The sequence below is a fragment of the Anabrus simplex genome, chromosome 9, assembly GCF_040414725.1.
Source record: "Anabrus simplex isolate iqAnaSimp1 chromosome 9, ASM4041472v1, whole genome shotgun sequence".
NCBI lineage: Eukaryota > Metazoa > Arthropoda > Insecta > Orthoptera > Tettigoniidae > Anabrus > Anabrus simplex.
In genome coordinates, this window is record NC_090273.1 from 20,000,053 (window position 1) to 20,024,153 (window position 24,101).

Genomic DNA, 24,101 nt, shown 5'->3' on the forward strand with positions numbered 1-24,101 from the left:
GCTACTATAAACAGTCACATCGTAACAGTATTTTAATTTATGAACCCTAACTACAAATCACGCGGAGTCTCACAAGTGACGGGTATGTCACACCTACTTTTTAATGTTATGTACTGTCCCCTTTTCCGGGGTCGCTCAGTCGACGGAGCGAAAGTCCCACGGGTGGAACGTTCGCAGGGCCGATTTGGCTATATCAGGACAGTTCTTTAAAAATTTCTTTTTCGCAGGGCATAGGTGATTGGATAGGTAACACTGGCACAATGAAATATGTAACAAAATAACAATAAACATTTATTAATAACAGTCTGGACATCAGGATAAAAAACAAACAATATGAGTACACCTCTGGAATCATTCCAAAGAATATAAAAAAAAGCTTATTTACAAAATGCACTGTACATCTTGGTTTCCTTAAATTACAATTTGAGTATTTCTTGTATTCATTATGCTCAAATGTTTCTTCTCGTATCACTGTTGATTCAATATGACTGTAACATCAAACAAATTAAACTGTATTAGGGAAAATGTGTATTACAATTGGATAATAGGGTATCCAAAACATATCCATTTGCCCATAATACATCACCTTGAAATTGAGCATTCTACCCTTTTTCCAAGTAGTTCACCTCACCAAGTATAATCTCAATCACTTCCCTGTTAATTTCTTTAATTAATGATTTATTTATTTAAAATTTATTTATTTTTTTATTTATTTAAATCTATTGGATTTCTCTCTTCATTCCTATTCCACACTATAATAATAATAATATTATTACCTGGTCATCTCACGTGGGGGTTTAGTTCCAAACTGAGTACGAACTAAGCATAACCCTGCATGAGACACTGGGATGGGGCCCTCAACCCCGACACGGCGCGTCCCAATGGCTAATAGGGGAAGTCTCCTGTAGATATACAGGACAAGTGTGAATAAGACGTAGTCAAATAAGCACTCGTGGATCAACTGAGGAAACTAGAACTGTGGTCAACGGCTTCGATGGCAGAAGAGGACATATGTCTCAATGGCTGAGAGGGCGGAAGAACCAAAAATAAAATCCACCTCGCGTCTGACTCGGATCGAGCGGCGAAGTGGTCAGCGTCTGTTTACCTAGTAGGTATGGCTGTATAGTTACGTTCCAGGAACTAGCAATCCCTGGTCCTAATTCCCCAGTGGAAACACTGGACCATTCTTTGATTATAAGCTATGATGATTCGTGAGAGTAAAATCAGCATTACCCCAGGTGGTAACCAATCCACCCATCATGAGACGGCTACTGGGTATTCGGAATCTGGGGAACCCAGGCAGTCACGAACACAGAGAAAGTCGGAGTTCTCTGGCAAACTAACATCCAAAACCTTCACATACATTGGCATGTTCAATGTAAATACCTTAATCCAACCTGGTAAATTGCACAATCTTGTGACAGAACTAGATCAACAGAAAATCCAGTTACTTGCCCTGCAGGAAACAAGATTCAATGATGAGGACACAAATGATTATGGAAACTACCGGATCTTCAAGAGTAAAACGGACAGGAGAGTTGGTTAGGGAACTCCCTTACTAGGAATGGCCTTCATGGTACATAAAAGTATAGTAGGCTCAGTAAAAGAAGTCACTCCCATCAGCATCCGGCTCATGACAATGCGAATCCAATGTGCTAATAAGAAATATACAATAGTGAACGTACATGCACCCACTAACGCTGACAATAAGAAAGAACCACAAAAAACTGATGCATTCTGGGCTAAACTTGAGAAAATCATGGCGAAGATTCCAAAAGAGGATACAAAAATTTTGCTGGGCGACTGTAACGCACAAATTGGTAAAGAAAAAGAACACCAGAAAACTGTTGGCAAATTCCCCGCTCACAAATTCACTAACAAAAACGTGTTGAGACTCATTGAACTGTGTCAACAAAACAATCTTAAAATCATGTCAACTTAAAATCTCCACGGAAACAGAAGAGCTGGAGGTCTCCTGTTCCAGGTATCGGTGAATTTCAAATCGATCACATTGCCATATCTCATCCCATGCAGAGAGAGGTACACGATGTACAGGTACGCCGAGGAGCAAACGTAGATTCCGATCACTACCTAGTGAGAATAAAGGTAAAATTCACCCCGAAGAAAATTCATCATAAGAGGTCACACATACCGAAGTTTGACACGACACAGATTGGAAACACTAATCTGCAATAAGTGTGGGAAAGGGAACATGCAGGCACCTGGGAGAAATTCTGCAACAAAATCATCCAGAAAGCTCGAGAACAAATTCCCCTGAAAAAATAAATACTAAACACCCTTGGTGGAATTCTGAATGTGAACGTGCCTTGAAGGAACGAAAAGAAGCATTCCAGAAATAAAGCAGCAAGAAATCACCAGAAAACCAAACATATTTCAATGAAACCAGAAAACAAGTAGCCAAAATCATCAGGCAGGTCAAGAGAAAACACTTGAAGCAACAACTGGATTCGATTGAAGATAACTTTCGTAACTACAACGTACGAGATTTCTACAGGGAATTCGGAGGACAAGTCCGTGGGTATGCTCCTCAAAACCTGGCTTTCAAAAGATCAGATGGAAAACTTGCACTCAGTAATCAGGAAAATTGTCAGGGACTAGGAACTTTACTTCGCTGATCTCCTCAACTGTCCAGAGCCCCTTACAAGATTCCATCAAGAACCCCCAAGGCACACTTTCCCAGAATCTCCACAACCGACAGAGGAAGAAATTTGCGGCCACATCCTGAAACTTAAAAACAATAGGACCTCCGGAGAAGATGGCATCATTGCGGAACTTCTGAAAAATCTTGGACCTAACTCCCTCAAGGAACTCACTCAAATCGTTACAGATATCTGGCAATCGGAGAAATTACCTCAGGATTGGAAGTGTGCCCTCATCCACCCATTACACAAAAAGGGAGATAAGACTGACGTGAACAATTACAGGGGCATTTCTCTTCTCCAAGTGACATACAAAATTCTTTCAGCTTGCCTTTTGAAGATAACGCAGGAACAACTTGAAAAAGGTATTGGCGAATATCAAGCAGGCTTCTGCCCTGGTCGCTCGAGTGCAGAACAAATATTCAACTTGAAGGCAACTTTTAAACACACAGCATTGAGGAACAAACCGGTCATCTGCATTTTTGTTGACTTCAGGAAAGCATACGACTCAGTTGATCGACAGTCTCTCTTCGTTATTCTTGAGGAACTGGGGCTTGATTCCAAGACCCTCAACCTCATCAAGGCAACACTGACTGACACTATCTCCAAAGTTAAATTCATGGGGGAGATCTCTGAACCATTCCCGATTAAAACTGGCGTCCGACAAGGTGACGGCTTATCTCCGCTTCTTTTCAACCTCGTCCTAGACAAAGTTATCCGCGAGTGGGAGAAGGCATTGAAAGACATGGGATCCTGGCGCCCCATACGACTAGGACGACCCAAAGACGGTATTGAGATATCATGCCTCGCTTTTGCAGATGACCTTGCCATACTGACAGATGATGTAGTCACAGCCGTTAAACAAATTGAAACCCTTAGTGAATGTGCTGGAAAGGTTGGTCTACAAATTTCCTTCGAAAAGACCAAGTTCTTCTGTTCAAAACTTGACATTCAAAATTTGAACACGACATATGGGCAAATCAGCCAAGTACCACACTTCAAGTACTTGGGAGAAATACTTGAACCAACGGGAGGTGAGAAGACTGCCCAGAAAACTCGCCTACAAAAATTTCAGAAAGCCTACGGTAGTGTTCACAACATATACAATAAAAAGTGCTTGTCACGCCATGCAAAGATCCGACACTATAATACAGTAATGAAGCCCGAAGTCTTATATGTCAGTGAGACCCTTACACTAAATGGGAAAGGTGACCTAGAAAACATTTTAAAAGAAGAAAGAAGAATCCTGAGGAAAATTCTCGGCCCCCGAAAAACAGAAGATGGATATAGACTGAGATCACGCAAAGTGACAGAAGAGCTTTCCAACATTGCAGCAGACATCCGCAAAAGACGTCTGAAATTTAATGGGGACGTTCGCAGACTGCCGGCAAGTAGACTGACACACAAGATTCTCACCTACATACAACATCTAAAAAATATTCCATGGGTACTGGAAGTGAAGAAGGATCTGGAAAAAGCCCATATGGACTCAACTGATACCGCGGACAGAAACCTCTACAGGAAAAAAATTAATGGATGGAAAGTGCAACCAGAGAACGAAGTGAAAAAGAAGACTGGAGCAAAGTGGACAGAAGAACGAAAAAGGATCCACGGAGAAAGGATGAGAGCTGTTTGGCAACTCAGAAAACAGAATCGTTAGAGCTTTGCGTGATCCATTGGGCCCATACGCACATAATAATAATAATAATAATAATAATAATAATAATAAATCATTATTATTGTACAATTTTACAAAATTGTAAATCAGCAAGGATTTAAATAAGCTCCTTAATTATGCTTATTTTTATATCCTAGCTTAGCCTGTCTTGTTCCTAGTTAATTATTGGTAAAATTTTGCTCCTATTCTTGTATTTACGTTACCATTTAACCCTACTCGGTATTCTTAAAATGGTTTTCCACAATTTTATTTTATTCATTCCAATAAATTGCTTTTATAATTTATTATTCTTATGGTTCAATTTCCCCTAATTCTTTGAAGTATCAGACCTCATTCTTTTTCCCTTCTGCTTTGTGTTAAGAGAGGATGATTGCCCATGTGTACTTCCTCCTAAAACAATAATTACCACGTCTACCACTAATCCTTCTCAATTTATTTTTCTTCCAGTCTACTTTGTTCGTCATTTTTGTCACATGCACATTTCTGCTGCTTGAACGCAGTTCTTCACCTGTTTTCTTCGTATCCAGCTTTCCCTTCCTTAAAGAAGTACACTTCATACAAATGATTTTGCAGAAGTTTTCCTAATCTCTGTGTTCAAGTTGTTTATAGGAAGACAGAAAGATGACTTTGTTTACCCTGGCTTCCTCTCTCTGCTGATCCTTGTTCTGATGCTGACCTGTTGTGTTTATCTATTGTGTGCTTCCTCATGTTCCTATCTATTACTTGATCACTGCTTGTTTTACGTTCATATGCTTCCTGGTTTAAATATTTTTCTTTTTCCATAAATGCCTATTTTGCCAGGGCTAATTTTCTTTCCTCTTCCATCATGCATCTGTTGTCTTTACAGATAACAGTACTCCTTTACCTGTTCAATTTTTGACCTTGAAATGGCGTATGGCTTGTAGTGCCGGGAGTGTCCGAGGACAGGTTCGGCTCGCCAGATGCAGGTCTTTTGATTCGACACCCTTAGGCGACCTGCACGTCATGATGAGGATGAAATGATGATGAAGACAACACATACACCCAACCCCCGGGCCAGCGAAATTAACCAATTAAGGTTAAAATTCCCGACCCTGCCGGGAATCGAACTCGGGACCCCTGTGGCCAAAGGCCAGCACGCTAACCATTTAGCCATGGAGCCGGACATTTTTGACCTTGAAGAAGAGGCACAAATATGTGTACGAGCCCTGTTCCTCTCATGAACTTGAATATGACAGGAGTTTCCAGTCTTGGTGTAGAAGAGATGTTGAGAAGATGTTCTCAGTATTGTAGGTGTATGTGATATTATAAAATATAAATAAACTAGAGGACCCCTACTGCTCTGCAGCATTCATTATAAATCGGTCAGATAACTCGTCTTGATATGCCTGTCATAGTCGTACTGTTTTGCCTGCCCTTTTTAATGGTTTTATGATCATTTAATAAGAAGCGCGTTATGGTATGCCGCAGTTTGTAGTCAGAATTCATTCCATTCTGATGTTCATCATGTTTGGTAAAAATCTATCCACATATTCGCTTTTTTATCCTGCAGTTCTTAGTGCTGTGTCTTACAAGGCAATGACATTTTTAATCGCTGTTCTTCTATCTAGAATGATTGTCTTGTGAGCTCATAGGTTAGTCTCGAAGGAGCATTTCTTGCCAGGCAGAGATACATGGCCTTCACTCTTTCTAGTGTAGCTAGGTTATCCTTCGATAGGTGTTCTCAGATAATATCTAAGGCGTAGATCACGATGAGGTCTATTTGTATGTAGACTTCTTTCTCTTAGCAGCATGTAAGTTATTAGGAATGCTCTGCCATCTGTTGAATATATTTAGAAACTGGGAAAGGTTAGAGAATCAAAGAGTATCTAGCAGGTAACAGTATTTTTCTGTGATCAGAGGCTTGACAGGTAGTAATCAAACATGGCCGCATTTAATGGCATTACTAAGGATGAAAATCACATGTCACTTAGTATAGAATGTATTGCGGGTTAGGGTAAGCCTTCATCTGCAATTATTGGAGTGATGATTTAGTGATTTGATATCAGGATTATTTAAAGCTGGCTGAACTTAGAGACCATCAGTGTCTCATGATTCACCGGCAGGTAATTCCGGAGAGAATAAAACAAAAATGAAGCAAATCGGTCCAGTAGAATGGACGAGCGAATTTGCCAAATCTGTTTTTAGTAAACTCTTTTAATACATAGATAATTGTTAAGGTAATAGCGGGAATGAGTGCCTATCGCCTTTGGTCACTCGGAGGATGGTCCTTCAAAAACCCGAATAGAGGTCATGCCTCTATTCTTACAAGGCTTCACCAGACTTGCCCTATGACAATGATGATCGGGGATCTGATGAAGCCTAGCTTTAATTTGAATTATAAATTCACAGTGGTGATACCCACAAGGGAGGAGTGGGCCGCGGACGCTGGGGCCCGTCTTAAGTCTGGGGGCTGTACATGGTACACAGATGGCTCGCGGACGGAGGCGGGCACAGGCGCCGGGGTCTGGGGGCCTAAGACAAGGCTCTCCCTTCCTATGGGTAAATATGCTACTGTTTTCCAGGCTGAAGTATACGCAATACTAGCCTGTGCTTTAAATATATGGAAAATGCCTGGACACAGAAGACACATCACTATATGTAGTGATAGCCAGGCAGCGTTAAAAGCACTATGTGCAGTTAAAACAACATCAAAACTGGTTTGGGAATGCCAAAGGATGTTAGATCAGCTGTGTGAGCTTAGCTCAGTTACCTTATTATGGGTTCCTGGGCACACAGGAATCAGTGGAAATGAAGAAGCTGACAAACTAGCGAAACAGGGCTCAATGGGTTCCTTCACAGGACCAGAGCCCTTCCTGGGAGTGTCACTCCGAAGTGTGAGACTGGCAATATCCCAATGGATAAACCAGTCTCACCTAGATATTTGGAAGAGGTTAACCATAGCAAGACAGGCACGTGAACTTATCAAAGGGCCTAGTCAAAGCTATAAAAAGGTCCTAATGAATTTGAATAGGACCAGAATGAGAATGGTAGTTGGACTGTTAACAGGCCACAATACCTTACAGAGACACCTACACATCATGAAAATCACCCACGATCCGATGTGTAGAAGATGCGGTAAGGAGGAGGAGACCTCCGCGCATGTGTTATGTCAGTGCGAGGCTTTTGCAGGCACTAGACATCGATACCTGGGCTCACATTTTGTGAGCCTGGAGGACATCAGGAACGCCAAAATCCGGACACTGGTATCCTTTATAGGAGCACTAGGTCTGGACTAGGCAAACCCGTTCAAGGGGCACAAAGGGTCTTCATAGACCTACGTGTGGAGCTCTGCGAAAACAGGGCTCACCCATCTCTTATCTATCTATCTATACATAGATAATTATAATAGTAATATTGATGCATTTTCATTATCAGTGATTCTACTCATTACTGAGCATTGTGATTTAATTTCCTCCCTTAATATCACATCCCTGAGGGGGCATCACCAAGGAGAGCAGTCCTCAGCTGAAGAGGTATCTACTTGCTGTTCGTCCATATCCTCTGCCTTCTACTTTGCTTTGTAAATTGTAAATTTTCTAAATTTTGCTCTTCCTTGCTCAAAGAACTGGAGGTAGCTTTCACTCACATGCAATGTGTAGTTGTTCTGCTCTTCTCTCAGTCCATGATATTTGTAGCATCATCCATAGTCTAAGCCTCATGGTTGTACAAAAACATGGAGATCGCCAGAGATTCAAACAGATGTACCCTCATAGTTTTTTATATTGCCCAGGTCTGTCAGTTCTTGGTTTGACAATGGCTACTCTACCTAGCACAAAACATCTTTTTTAGTCTTCTATTTGCAATTTCTCGCACCACTGATGACTGAACCAAGGTATACAAAATCGCTGACAATCTGCAAGCCCTTGAAGCATCCTGTAAGTTGAGTTTGAGCTTGCCAGTCACTTGGAATTAGTCCGGTCTTTGTCATAAAAATATTTAGACTGTAATTTAGGTTAACATTTATCATTCTTATCAATAGTAACAATAATAATAGTATTGCCTCAGCTACCGTGATGCAGACCTTCAGAAGTGGTGCTGTCTGGCAATGAAAGTATAATTTTATTGGATAGGATACTAATGACCAAGTTAATTAAATTTAATGTTGTTGAGTGACACTAATGCGCCTTTAACAATGCGTCTTTAACAATGACATGGACTGCCATGATTTTTTACTGTCCAACCATATCAAGATTTTTGACCGTCCAAAAATTAACCTCAGCCGGGACTGAATCTGTGAACTTGTGATCATGAGTCGGACACAGTATCATTGACCCACTGAGGAACCAACAAGTCGGTAAGCTCTTCTTCCCTGTTAGCAATGGGAAAGTGTAAGTTGGTGATTTTCCAGCCGCCAAACGAAATTCCACTAAACTCAGCCATTAAGTGCTCTTCTGATGACGCAGATGTTACACAGTTGAGGCGATGTATATACAGGCTTTTCTTACACCTTTTGATACACTGAAAATTTCAATGAGATCACCCTCTACCTTAATGATTGCAGACTTTAATTAGCTGCCTATTAAGTACACCCAATATGGGACTTTAAATAATACTCTCTGTTCGTCCAATCCCTCTTCAGTTATTCCAGGAGGACCTATGTTAGTCACTCACAATCCAAAATAAGCTGATAATCCAAGTAGTTCACACTTTTGAAAATGAAACAAAAAGAACTCTGAAGAGAAACTTTTATCAAATATTAAGCATGGTTAAAATTTCTATCAGTATGTCTCTGGGAAAGTAATATTTAAATACGCGCATCATTATCGAGCAAGTAACGAACACAGACAAAGTGCGCTCTCTTAGCACAACAAAGTAATACAGATGCTCCATTCTTATTACAAGCATTCACATTGGCATTTTTTCTGACCAACTGCTTAACGACATTGAAATGACCTTCTTGTGCAGCCACTATGAGTGCTGTTTGGCCCTTATCGTCTTTAATTTCTATGTCGATATTGTGATTCAGAAGTAAACGGACACAACCAAATTGTCCTCTTTCAGCCGCTTCATGAAGAGCAGAGGCATTGTTGATATCTGTAACATTGACATCCGCTCCTGCATCAAGCAGGATGCGCATGCAGTCCTCGAATCCCTCCCGTGCTACCAAGTGAAGCGCTGTGCTGCCATCAGCATTCGTTGCATGAATATCAGCCCCATTATCGAGCAGCAGTTTTAGACATTTAGCATGGCCATTTAAAGAGGCTATTAAATGAGCTGTATAGCCTCGTATACAATCTTTGTTGTTTACTATAGCTCCTGACGATAACAACAACTTTACACAGTCATAAAACCCTTTACTAGCAGCAAGCTGAAGGGGTGTTACATTCTTTGTGTTGAGATCATTGACATTAGCTCCAACTTTAAGTAGTAAAGCCATGCATTCATAATGACCTTCTTCAGCAGCAGTATGCAGTGGTGTTCCCCCGAAATTTAATTCGCTCTTACATCGAGGATTTCCACCGTAAGTTAAGAGCAGCTCTAAAATTACAATATTATTTTTAAGGACAGCGATGTGAATCGGAGTGCTACCCATCATGTCTCGTTTGTTGGGATTGGCGCCTACTTTTAAGAGTCTCTCCACATTATAATTGTCTCCACAAATGACTGCTATTGCCAATGGATTGTCATTTAGTGCTGACATAGAGAACATCTCCATCTGAAAAAAATGAATATATAGTTATTAGCAAGAAAATTAACTCTGTAAAGAAACCCTCTCAGTTTCCGACTAAACATTTGGTAAAATCCTTCATTGTTTAATCCATACTATACAAGTAATAGTAATGTAAAGTATGCTCACAGGACAAAAAAATTAGTCATCCCTGGAGAAATCATTACAAGCATCATTTAATACCATGAAACTCTACCTCTGGACTTGATTTTATACCGCCTGGATTTGGTTAGGAAGCGAGTCCACGAGGTTGTGCAGGTACGTCGCATCCAGGTTAAGCTACTTGTTGAGGATTTGATCGCGCAATTCCACTAAATTGCGGGGATGCTGATGTCGGTGTTTTACCTGCTGTTCCAACCTGTCCCACAGATTCAATGAGGTTCAAGTCAGGTGACTTTGCAAGCCAACCCAGATGTAATATGGAGGGGGAAGGTTCATAAAACCATGTGCCCACCGCAATGAACTTTGCTGTTGTCGTCTTGAAAAATCGAGGCATCAATACTATACTCACCATGCAGATGTTGACTGAAAGGCAACACTTGATCATCCAGAATGTTTGAAATGATTTGTTTGGCCTTTGGTGCACTTGGTTATGTGCATCATTGGAATACAGGCAAAAGAATGATTTGTTAGACCACATTACGTTTTGCTAGTCAGCTACTCTCCACATTCAATGATTTCCAGCCCACTGAAGACGCGTAGCTTTATGCGCCTGTGTGAGCAATCTGACTGCAGCAATTCCTGTCGGGTGATTCACAAGCAGTGGAACGTGTCTTCAGACACATTACAAGCCAGATAAATACTACTATAGACAACTGAACACCCTTCCTTGCTCCACAGCTACTTAAAGAACTCTGTTGCTCTTATCTTAACATACCTTTTATTTCTACTTCATTATAAAGATTGAGCTGTTTATCGCTCCACCAGTTCATGGTCGTCAGTGAACAGCAAGACTTCAACATGCAGGTCACTCTCGACAATGAACCCATCGCTAGGATTCACCAATACCAGTATCTAGGATGTTACCTCAACCAGAAATGGGACTGCAGCCAAGAAATACGGGTCCGCATTCAACATGCGAGAAGCATCTTCATGCAGATGAAGAAACTGCTTAACAACCTCAACCTACAACTAAACCTAAGGCTCCGTCTGGTCCGTGCCTTCATCTTTCCCACGTTACTTTATGGAATGGAAGGCTGGACACTTACTCAAGCCCTCTGTAAAAGACTGGAAGCATTCGAAATGTGGGTGTACAGACGGATCCTTTGCATTTCGTGGACAGACAGAATCCAGAATTCCAAGGTGTTGGATCAACTTGAAAAGAAGGCGGAAGCTGGAATACTTCAGCCATATAATGCGGAATGATAAATACAGAATCCTGCCAGCTTGTTATACAGGGAAGGATAGAAGGATGTAGGAGTCCTGGTAGACGACGAACTCTATTGATGAAGAGCCTCATAGACTGGTATGGGTTGGACACAATGTCTCTGTTCCGTGTCGCTGCATCCGAATTCAAGATCACCATGTTGAACACCAACCTTCGCTAGAAGATGGCACATTAAGAAGAAGAAGAAGAATCGCTCCACCCTCAACAGGTTTTAGGCGCATTGACTCAGCGCTCCGGAGAGTGTAATCTTGTGTGAACTTGTGACAAGCAGCACGATACTGTGGTTTTAACAAAGGACATTCTTATAATTTTATGTTAGACTGTGAAGAGTGACATAAAGAGGCAATCATGTTTGGCCGTGCCTATGGCCATTCGGTGCGTGAAGTTGCTGGACTGGTTGGTGTTTCGCAGCGGACCGTTCAATGCGTCTACAAGTAGTGGTGTAATACATGTGGCGACAAAACAAGACGTCAGAATTTTAAATACAAAGTATGTTACAAGTGTTATTTTAATATCCACCTATTCAATACAAAGAGATCTAGTAAATTAAGAATTAAATCTTATCAAAAAAGGTTACAAGTGACATGTTTTGCCCATTTTTAGGGCATCGTCAGCCTCAAACTCAAACCTGTAAGGTGAATAATCAAGATCCTGATTGTGCTTACAAATCGTAAAAAGAGGATATTGATTGATGATTGATGTTTGTTGTTTAAAGGGGCCTAACATCGAGGTCATCGGTGCCTAATGTTATGAAATGAGATGACAAATTAAAAACCCAAAATCCTCCACTGACCAGAATTCAAACCGTGAGGACGAAGAATGAATGGATATGAATTTAAAACGACCAGTGGATCTGACACACAGTGCCTCACATGCACAGAAACTTGCACAAAACAATAGTATTACGGGCTAAGGGACTGCTTCTATAGCACGATGCTGAATCGATTATGCTTGTTGTCGAAACGGGTCCAAAATCCAGGTCATCGGCCCCTCATATTGGTATTTATCACTAGAAAAGTAGAACCATGGTATTTGTCATGTTGTAGTACTAATCAAGAGTAGCGTAGACTCGCGGTATTCCACACATTATGGTACTACTCGCAGGTAATGAAATTCGCACATGTATTACAAACCTGCTGTGTTTCGCACTAGTCCCGTGCTCAAACGCACGCACACTGCCTCTACGTGAGCATAATGCAGTAGCGATCAGTGAGACATTGATGTTTCAAGCGGACAGTGTACGTCAACATGGGTAGATGTCAGGACGTGAAGAGTGGCATAAAGAGGCAATTGTGTTTGGCCGTGCTATGGCCATTCGGTGCGTGAAGTTGACAGGCAGTGCAAACCTATGGTGTTCATCACCTAAGTGTACTTACCACAGGGACTCGTACTATCCCGTGGTGTTCCTCATACAGTGGATACTAATCTACCCATGTTGACGTACACTGTCCGCTTGAAACATCAATGTCTCGCTGATCGCTACTGCATTATGCTCACGTAGAGGCAGTATGCGTGCATTTGAGCATGGGACTAGTTTGCTGCGCCATCTGTAGAGACTTAACAATCCATCTGTGCTTGCTCACTAGGGTGATTAATTTTTTGTCCGGTGAGTCTCTGGCAATGAAAAAGATGAACCAGCAATTAATAAATTCATTTATTTCAGAAACAATACAACAAAATAATAATAATGTATTAGAGAGGAACTAGAAGGATAAACAGCTATAATAAGGGCCTATCTAAACATATCCGACTGCCAATTATCCCTGTCGTCGTGTTATCATTAGCTGACTTGTTTGCTAAATTCATTTCCTGGGAAGTTCCTTCAATTTTTCCTTACTTCCACAACCATTCTGAACTCTTCCTCCTCCTCAATCTTATTATTTCTCTGTTATAAGACAGTGATTTTTATCATTCCTTACCAAATTGCTTTAAGGGGGGGATGAAACTGGAAATGTAAGCTTTTCGTTAAAAAATCATTACAACCATAGTTATTGAATTAGTGGCATGAAACTTGGTGTGTGTATAGATAAATAATAATTGTAATAAATGAAAAAATATAATGGGAAACCTAGATGTAAGGCATGTAGATGAATATATAATATTTTACAGGTCATACCATTGCCTTCTGTCCCATCTCACAACATTATCAAGGTCATTTTGCAGTTGCTCACAATCTTGTAACTTATTTATTACTTTGTACAGAATATCATCATCTGCAAAAGGCCTTCTCTCTGATTCCAATTCTTTACACACATCATTGATATATATAAGAAAACGTAAAGGTCCAATAATACTGCCTTGAAGAATATCAATGTAGGTGTTTGAATGTCCTTCTTGGAACCTGTTTCTGCCTTAAAGTACCTATACATATTTTTCCATTGTACACTAAAATTAGTATGACTGCCAATAATGCTTGCCATTAAGTTATCCTTAGCTGACTTCTTTGCTAGATTCAATTTCCTAGTAAGTTCTGAAAGCCATAACAGGAATTCTAGTCATGCAATTCTTTTGACTTTTTTTTTTTTTTTTTTAGTGTATGAAACTATCACTACACTGTGAATACTGGAATATAATAAATTACATATGCATATTAGATTTTAATTTAAATTTTTAACTTATCATTGCAAAAATAAGGTATTTTTCATCATATTATACGCTATAGAGTAACCATTACAATTATAGTTCTGTATGTTCTACAATGTGTAATGAACAACTCCTTAAAAAAAAAAAATCATAGCTCTGGGATTTATAGTTTTAGATAAAAGGCTTCACATTCTGCAAAAAATGTATATTAGAGAAAAATGCTTTTAAAAATTTGGTCACCATATTCAAATATGTAAAATGCTTAGCCTTTTCTCAAAAAGTTATAAATCCCAGAGCTATGATTTTTTTTCAGCAGTTTAAATTTAAATTATTACACTATGCAGATTACAGAAAATATGTTTCCAAAAAATCTATTTTTGGTACCAAATTCAACACTTCCCCCCTGCCTTAAACATATCCCATAGACTGTTTACATTTTCATTTACCACTTTCCACTGATCATAATTACTTTTCAAAATCTCCATAATGCCTGTCATATCAACCATACAGTACTATCTAATATTCCTACTTTTACATGCTTCCTCTGTTACTTTTTTTTAACTACGACTAAAACAGCTTTGTGATCACTTATCAGCTGTCACTTAGTTTCTCTACAGAGCTCGTCTGGTTATAATATCAGCACCACATGTAAAATATTCTTCCCTTTAGTTGATTCCATCCCTTTCTGTTTAAATTACCTAGTACAGTCATTAAGTTCTGAGACTTGACGCCTGGAGGATAGGCACCCACAAGACTCTGTATGTTGCACACAATGCCACATTACATGGCGTACACTACACAGAACCACATCCACCCTCAAAATAGTCGCTGTTGGCCGTTATGCATGTTTGCCAACGTTGGTATAGCTGCTGGAAGCACCGTTGAAAGCAGTTGGCAGGAAGGTCCCGTATGGCTTCTCTTGTGGCCATCATGACCTCTTCGGACGACTGAAATCTGCGCCCACATAGTGCTTTCAGGGCGAGGAAAAAGGCAAGAATCGCATGGTGCGAGATCAGGTGAGTACGGAGGGTGTGGCAAAACTGTCACCTGTTGCCTTGCAAGTTCCTCTTGGGCAAGGACAAAGCGATGTGCAGGGGCGTTGTCGTGTAGCAACAGCCAGTTCTTTGTACGCCAAAGCCCAGGTTGCTTACGGCGAATTGCATCGCATAAACAGCCAAGGATCTCCTTGTAGCGGGTTTTATTTACAGTTGCACCGTCTGGGAGGAATTACATTTGAATCAAAAAACAGTTCCAGCATCACCTTGCTTTTTGACCTGTCTTGTTGTGATTTTTTCTGTCGTGGTGATGATGGCGTTTTCCAGGTGGCGGATTGTCGTTTCAGTTGCAGATCTTAAAGGAAACGCCATGTTTCGTCTCCAGTTATTATCCGGAAACACGAGACATGTTGAGGTCATCCATCAGAATTTTGTGGCAAGAACCATGGCTGGCCCCTATTGCTGCTGCGAGATCGTCTACCGCTTGGGAGTGGTTAGCACGCACCAACATTGCAACTTCTTGGATTCTGCGTTCCATTCGAACTGTTTGTGGTCAACCAGTACGCACATCATCTTCTAAACTGTCCTGTCCTTGCACAAAACATCGGTGCAACCTAAACACAACACTGCAACTCAATGCGTCCTCACCGTAAACCTGCTGCATCGTTTCAAACGTTTTGGCAGCAGTTTTGCTTAATTTCTGGCAGAACTTGATGTTTTCCCATTACTCAAACTGCGACATGTCAAGGTCCGACTGGCGCATTCAAATCACAGCCGCAACAACTGCTTTCAATGCATGGACTCAACTGTCTCTTGCAGAGACGAGAGACTGACATGGTACCATACGACGGCGCTACCTATGCGCTATAGTGCACCGCATTGCCATCATGCATTCAGTCTCAGAACTTAATGACTGTACTATGTATTTACCATTAATTTTTGTTTGTCATGCATTCACATTACCTTCCCAGTTAACATTTATGCAAATGAGATCACCTGTTACAATCACATTCTTTCTCTCTGTGTTGTTTACCACATAGCTGGTTATCTTATCAAATAATTCTGTGTGAGCATCACCATCTACAGGTCTGTTCACACCAAAAACATCAAGTTTATTATTATCTTTAGAGATGAGCTTTACAGCTAGAATTTAATCTTAAAGAGAGGGAGAGAGATTTATTAAAGAAATAAATCATCTGTCCTCCAATGAGGGTGACCATTTGGATCTGGAATACAGTTTCAATTTCAATTGAGTTTAAAAATGTGATCGTTAATGCTGTTATCTTCTTCTTTTTTTCCAGGGTTAGTGGGGGGGGGGGATGTTAGTCACGTTCTCAGGTATAGATGGAAATGAATGATTTACAGAGGGTCCCTCAGTATCTGTATTACTATTTTTTTCATAGCTTACAAATTCTTCTCTCACTAGTATGAATACTCTCCCTCTTATGAAATCCATCCTGTCTCTATGATAAACACTGCAGTTCCAGATAAATGTTTCTGCATCCATAACATCACTTCTGAGGCATTACATTATCTGGTAATATTATTCCATTTCTTTCTTTCTTTCTTTCTTTCTTTCTTTCTTTCTTTCTTTCTTTCTTTCATTTTGGCCAACTGTGGACCATGTTAATTCGATTTCAGCTGCTTCTGGGCTGTGATCTGCACCCAGTAATCCTTCATTCTTTCACTCTGCAACCTCCTCCTCTCTTCCGTCCATGGTGTTTGGGTCCGCAAACTAACTTTTTCTTGGAAACTCTTTGTGTTCTTTATTTATTTATGTATTTATTTATTTGCTTGTTTGTTTACTTATTGAAAGAATCAACAACTTCCCACAGTTACGCGTTGCTGTAATTCACCGAGTTTAGCGTACCAAGATTCAGACATTTTTACCTTACAGATATATAGTGGTATGGTTTTTAAAAATATGGAGGTCCAGACGAATGGGATTTCAGGATGTTTACAGGTCCACGTATGGTGTTGGTAACTGTACTTTCAATGCAGAACAAAACTAGCTAGCGGACCTACTTGAAGTGCCAGGGCATGTTTTCATGGCAGTATATAGTGAAGGGGAAGCTTGTGACAGATGGGATAATGAGGTACAACCACTTGCTTATGGACAAGGAATGTACTTCTCACTGACAGAGACATCCAGTAGGCAGATAAATATCACAGGAAGGAAGCGGCTCGCTCTTCATCTTGCTACCTCACAGTCTCAAGAACTAATTTTGTTCTCCAGATTTTAATAAAATTTGTACAGTAGGTCAAACTGTCGAGACACCAAACTCAGCTGATTAAACAGTGCAATGCCTGACATCAGATTGCCCTGCTCACCAATACTGTTAAAACAGAACCCATGTACTTTTAAGCAGAATATCTTGTTCTGTTCTGTTTGAGTAGTTCTGAACCAGCTACTGCTTCTAATATCCATTTCCTACTGATATCCTATTTTTAAAGGCTCTCAGTGAAAATTAGAGGTGATGGGGAAAGGTTGACTATGCCTTCTTGAAGACAACGTTTGTAAATTCAGTATTTAAGCATTTAAAGTACACACAATATTGTATTTGATTAAATACGTGAACAACTGACAGTAGGATGTGGTATGATTTAGTTGCCAAAACCTAGGCTGGTGGCGTGCTTGATGGTGCTAGTTCTTCTACTTGTTCTCCACCTGTACGGCTGTACGGTTAGGGGCGCGCAGCTGTGAGCTTGCATTCGGGAGATAGTGGGTTCGAACCCCACTGTCAGCAGCCTTGAAGATGGTTTTCCATGGTTTCCCATTTTCACACAAGGCAAATGCTGGGGCTGTACCTCAATTGAGGCCGCTTCCTTCCCACTGCTAGCCCTCTCCTATCCCATTGTCACCATAAGACCCATCTGTGTTGATGAGACGAAAAGTGGAGTGTAAAAAAAAAAGAAAAACAACTGTGTGTTCTGGTTCAAGGTAAAAAGAAATTCAGAGTCATGTGCAGATTAAGCAACACACTGTGCAAAGCCCATTTGAACTCGCCTAACAAGCAATCTGATTGACTAACTTCAGCAGCTGATGAAATGATAACGGTGCAAGATATCGAATTATTTCTTGCAAATTATTTGAGTATGACCAGCCCTCTAATGCTCATGTACCCGGTTCACGTTGTTTCCAGCCATCCTGTACATTGCTAATGAGTGGGTAAAAGCCTATAGAGGATAAGGCATCGAGGAAGACCAGAAGTATTTCTGCAGAACAAACGAGGCGGCTACGGCAGCACCGCAAACCTGAGCCTGCAATCTGACGTCTTTTGAAAACAAACATTTCCAACTCCTCGCATCATTCACCATTGTTCAGTAACATTTTTGACAATTGCTAAAAATTATGCAAATAAAAATTTTAATTAATAAATAAGCACACTGATGCTTTTACACCGTTTTATTACTTCTACGTACAACACAAAACAGAAATTTCGCATCAATAGCTCTGCAGATATACCATGTACAACCTATCATCTTGCTTTTTCGTGTTCAATTTTTTGCTAGTGATTTAACATAACAGGGAAGACTTCCGGTGACATGAAGGTGGGAAAGATAGCAAATGTAGCCTTTAATAGCTCTAGCAGTTGTTAGCTGTGGAAAACCATCTTAAGGGCTGTTAACAATGGGATTCAAACCCACCATCTCCCAAATGCAAGCCTACAGGTACGCAACCCAAAATGTGCAGCCAATTCGCTCGGATAAAAGATTACTACAGAATTTCCACGGTCATGTTTGTAACGTGTCATTTAAGAACTGAAGCCTCAAAAGTAAGGAGAGCTGACATACTTACAAATTATTACTAGAGCCCTGCGCAGATATACAAAATAGCATTCGCAAATGGTTATCCGCGGACATTATAAATATTTACCTACAGTATTTCACACCCAAGATATTGAAACAGATCTGTTAACATAATACAATAGGCTTGACAACTGGCACCACAACCCCTACAGTCACAGATTTAGGAGGGATTTTCTCTTGTGACAACTATCGACGTATCGACCTCTGTTCCTTTCTTCCACTAATTGCGGGCAAAAACCAGTTAGGCTTAGGTCAGATTTACGGCTTTATGATCTCAAGGCTCTATATACTGTATCACCATTCTCCAATACCAATGTTAAGGGACACCCAACTACAAGCAAAAGTAAGAGTATACCTGAGTGAAAATCAATAATCATCATTATTTAAAAATTAGCAGCAAAATTATCCGCACTGGCATACAGTTTGTATCCACCAAGACTCTAACTTCGCAGATATCTGCATCTGTGCAGGGCTTTAATTATAACTTCAGTCTTGAGGATTCTGAGTTTACCTCCCTAGCAAACTTTTCTTTGTTTTCCTTGACAACATTTGAGTGTCCCTTTTTTGCCTTTTGGGCTTATTGGTGTCATCCTGAGTAACAACAGACTGCTATTTATCCCCTGCTAGGTAATTTTCGCATAATTTTCTGGCATCAGTGAACCGTTCTTTAACGTGCCTTGCTTTCAAAGCATATCCACCGAGCTCAATAGCTGCAGTCCCTTACATGCGGCCAGTATCCAATAATCGGGAGATAGTGGGTTCGAACCCCACTGTTGGCAGCCCTGAGGATGGTTTTCCGTGGTTTTCCATTTGCACACCAGACTGTACCTTAATTAAGGCCACGACCGCTTCCTTCCCAGTCCTAGCCTTTTCCTGTCTCATCGTCGCCATAAGACCTATCTGTGTTGGTATGACGTAAAGCCATTAGTAAAGCATATCCACGTGCCTTATGCTGCTTTACCAGGTTCACATATTCTTTAATTATACGGTGGACTGTATATTTAGATGTGCTTGTGTGGCTGGTAAGGTGTCTTTGAGTTGGTGGATTTTCCTTCAGGACAGCAGCCTTCACCTTCTTAATGATGTCCGGAGTCCTGGAGGCTCAAATTCTCTTCTGCAGCAGTTTTCGCGAAGTTATTGTTTCTGGCGGGAAACCATTCTGATGTAATTTTGTCACATTGCCTACAGAGGACTTCCTAGTGTTGGTTTTGCCATATATCTGCAATTCGGCAGGCCATGATATGACTGTACGTGGCACTACTCTAAAATCACATTGACCAGACAGGAAAAGAAATCAACATACAGCTGCTTCCAGGAGCAGCACATGTGCTCAAGGTCACGTCCTGTGTTAAGTGGGGCAACCCTCCGTATTTCAGAAGCATTCCTATTTTCCTCTGACCGGGCAAGTTGGCCGTGCGGTTAAGGGTCCGTAGCTGTGAGCTTTCATCCGGGAGATAGTGGGTTCGAACCCCACTGTCGGCAGCCCTGAAAATGGTTTTCTGTGATTTCCCATTTTCACACCAGGCAAATGCTGGGTACAGTCTCAGCATGTCTGGTTTGAAAATGGAGAACCACGGAAAACCATCTCCAGGGATGACGACAGTGGTATTTGAACTCCTGAGTGCACCACAACTTTTCTGATGTTTGATTCTCATGTTGTTATGACAGGTTACATAAAAGCAAACTTAGTTGATTATCATGTAAGTATAGGAAAGAAACAAACAAGTCATTTTATTTGAACGGTAAGCATCCCCTCCTATAGTTGGAACAAAGATTCGTGTGAGTTTGTGCATCGTGTGTGACAGGTTCTCTCATCACGCGATCAGTGGCGGTGTTATGTTGAAGTCGAGAGGGAAATATTATCCTGTTGTAGGTGTTAGTAATTGTCTTAAGTCATGTGTGAAACATTCTCCATTTGCAGTACTGATAAACAAGTCTTCAAAAATTATGAGTCGAGGAAGAATGTTGAGTAATAAGCACTGTTACAAACTCCAACTAACTCAAATGTTAGAAGACGTATTGTATTATTCTTGCATTCATATTGCATCTGTCAGAAAGTTCTATATTAATAACAATGTTATTAGTTTTACGTCCCAATGACTACTTTTTATGGTTTTTGCAGATGCCAAGGTGCCGGAATTTTGTCTCACAGCAGTTCTTTTACATGCCAGTAAATCTACGGCTGACGTATCTGAGCACCTTCAAATACCACCGAACTGAGCCAGGATTGAACCGGCCAGCGCGATCCATTTGGCCCAGCACTCTTGTGAATATTACGTACTGACAAGTGACTGAACTAATGACTAATTTTTGTTCAGTAGTAATTTGTTTCTGTAATATACAGCTTATCATTTAATTTTTTATATTAAAAATGCATAACGCATACTTTGCGTATCATTTTAGTAATTCATTTCACTCTTACGCCCCGCAAAATTGTGGAAGATATATTTATTTTAAATGAAGTTTAATGTGAGAGAAAGCCTCACGTGCGACAACTTGTGTTGCAATACGACTACTAACCACTCATGGGTTAAACTGAAGCAGGTCTCTTCGAGGAACTGCCTCCTTCGTAAACTGGGAGGGGCTAACTGGGGCACCCATTCCCAAATGTTACGAACAACAGCACTGGCCTTATGCTATTCAGCAGGAGAATATGCGTGTCCTGTGTGGTATAAGTCAGCTCATACAAAATAGGTTGATGTTGCCTTAAACGAGAGTTACAGGTTATTTTCAGGTTGTTTGAGACCAACTCAAATCAATGAAGTGAACTATCTGGCTGGAATTGCTCCATCTGATATCAGAAGAGAAGTGGCTGCCAACAATGAAAGGAGAAACTCATCTACTATGATCTCACACCCACTCTATGGATACTGTTACAAGCAATAGTACAAAAGCACGAGTTGCCATATGGAAGGAGATAAGTACAGTAGTTAATTTGAATGGATGGAACCGAAGGAAGTGGCATTTTCTGACCAAGAGAGTTCTACATGATTGTGGCGAATTTCAAACAACACATCTCTTATGTTATCCGTTGTGCCCATCCAGATGTGCAATGAGTGATTTGACTCAAGCTAATTCAAGCGCTCTCGAAATGGTTAAGTTTTGGGCGGGAACTGTTTGAAGTCACTTAATGAACACATTTGTGCACTTGTGTCCATTTGTTTGTTTTTGTGTTTCATATTTTGTACTTCTGACATACAGTAAATAAATAAACCACCTCTATTTATCTTTGCTTATGTTTGTTCTGTTTTTCTGTACTTATCTGGCATTCTTCTTATCCTACATTTCCCATACGAGTACTCAAGGTCTGTCAAGGTGACTCCTCAATATGTATTGATGCTCGCCTCCTGCTGAAGCAGAAACAAGCTCCTCGGGGGCTGAGAAGAACTGGACTGATGAGGAGAGAGCCTATCAATTTGAAGATGTCGAGATTGTCCTCGCCTCCCATTTCTGTTGCCCCCTCTGCCCTTAGGTTCGTCCTATTGTGTGTGTTCTTTTCTTATTGCCCCTCTCTCAGATTGACCTTGTGTAAGTCAGTGCTTTTCCTGTTAAGTGTTTGTAGCAAAAGTTAATTTGAGGCTTGAATATTCTACAAAATGATTTCCTTTACAAGATTGGTTCTGGAAAATATTCAGAGCTGCAAGTGGCCTTCCAAAATCCTCAATTTCAAGTTTGTTTCCTAATGGAAGACTTGAGAAAATTTTGTTTCGTGGGGAACCATAACAATGTTACCTGCGATTGTACACACATTTTAGACTGTTACTATAACAAGTATATGTAAAAGATACTTGAATCCTGCAGAGGGCTATTTTAGAAGCTTTTGCTGGTTCACTCAGCAGAATGAACCACTCGGCTAAGCTGAATATAGCTCCCTTAGGCTCTAAGCGAAGGAAGTTCAATAACCAGCAATACGGTATCCTTCCAGATTTTACCATTAGGAAATTAAGTATGGTACCCGTACTGTACTTAGGGTGTTCTGTGAGCAACTGAATGTAAAGAGAAGGCAGGCCTCTAGTAACTGCTATTGCTAACCAGTTATGTATATAGAGTAGGGAATGATATTAAGGGACCACCCTAAGACATTCGACTCTTAACTTGGTATGCCTATTTAGTACTATTTACCTGAGGTATTCTGGCCTTGTGTGCAATAACAGAAAACAGGAGTGTTGAGTCCCGAAAATCGTACAAACCTTCGGGTCGAAGATATTGAGTGGTATTCATGTTTCTTGATAAGACTTGATACAATGCAAAAAAAAAAAAAAATTGTTTGAAGGATGAGAAGTTAGGGATTGAAATACCTAGGTAACTAACCAAGGGGGGTGTTCAATAAATTTCTAATTTCTTTGCAATCATTTAAGAAAAGGCTGCCCTAAATGCAGATCAGTAGTGGTTGAATAAATTATTAGAAAACATTCAGCATGTTCGCTCACAATATTCACAGTCTTATTGCTGATATTCGTAACCTATTTGATAACTTACTTGAATGTTGAGGAGTAGAACGGGGTAGAAATACCAGCTTCTGTCGAAGTCTTCTCAGCCTGACAGTTTGATACTTTGATTCCCTAATTGGTCAAGAATAACGGTATTCCGTAAGGTCAGGGTCTCGGCGAGGGGCTTCCCGGTTATGGCCCGTATCAAAAATCGTTATTTCTGATGTAGTATGGAATTTGTTCATCACAGTGGGCGTGGTAATAAAGAAAGAACTGTCATTGGGTAAATTCCATGAAATGAGAATATAAAACATGAAATACAGGAGAATGAAAATAATTGCATTGATTCAACAAGTTTACATTATCTTATTCGCATGATTGTACTTGATAGACGTTGAATTATTTGGACACTTCTATAAAATACAAGAAAGATGATTAATATGAATCGACACGCTCGAAGAATTACGTCGCTTTGAGTCGATTATATCCGTCTCGATTGCAAAGAGTCTTATTCATTACACCGCGGTCCCGCCATAGATCGAGCAATACCGACTACAATATGATCAGACCGTAATACATATATCGATACGTGACAAAATGACCGCCATTGATCCAAGCAGGACCGACTCAAATCCTCAGACCTTAATGCTACTCTCGATCGTTCAAAGATGGCGAATCGAGTAGCCGGAATTGTTGGAAATCTGGGTTTGTTTTGGTTTGTTGTTATCGTATGTAGTCTGTGTATTTTTATGAAAGTTGACGATAAATGTTAGGTTTTATTGTAGAATGTAATTGTACGAGTGTACCTGTATGGGTCAGTGGACACATGCGATCTGTAATTATACGCAGTAATGTGAGAATATGCTTCC

General features: G+C 40.4%; 1 long non-coding RNA gene across 1 annotated transcript; it reads right to left on the bottom strand.

Annotated features, from left to right (window-relative positions):
* Nucleotides 1-274: 274 nt before the first annotated feature.
* LOC137502209 (uncharacterized) lies at nt 275-23,648 on the bottom strand. The gene is made up of 2 exons (XR_011018726.1): nt 23,282-23,648; nt 275-902 (listed from the first exon to the last, which is right to left on the bottom strand). It is a non-coding gene; the product is annotated as an uncharacterized lncRNA (long non-coding RNA).
* Nucleotides 23,649-24,101: the final 453 nt, after the last annotated feature.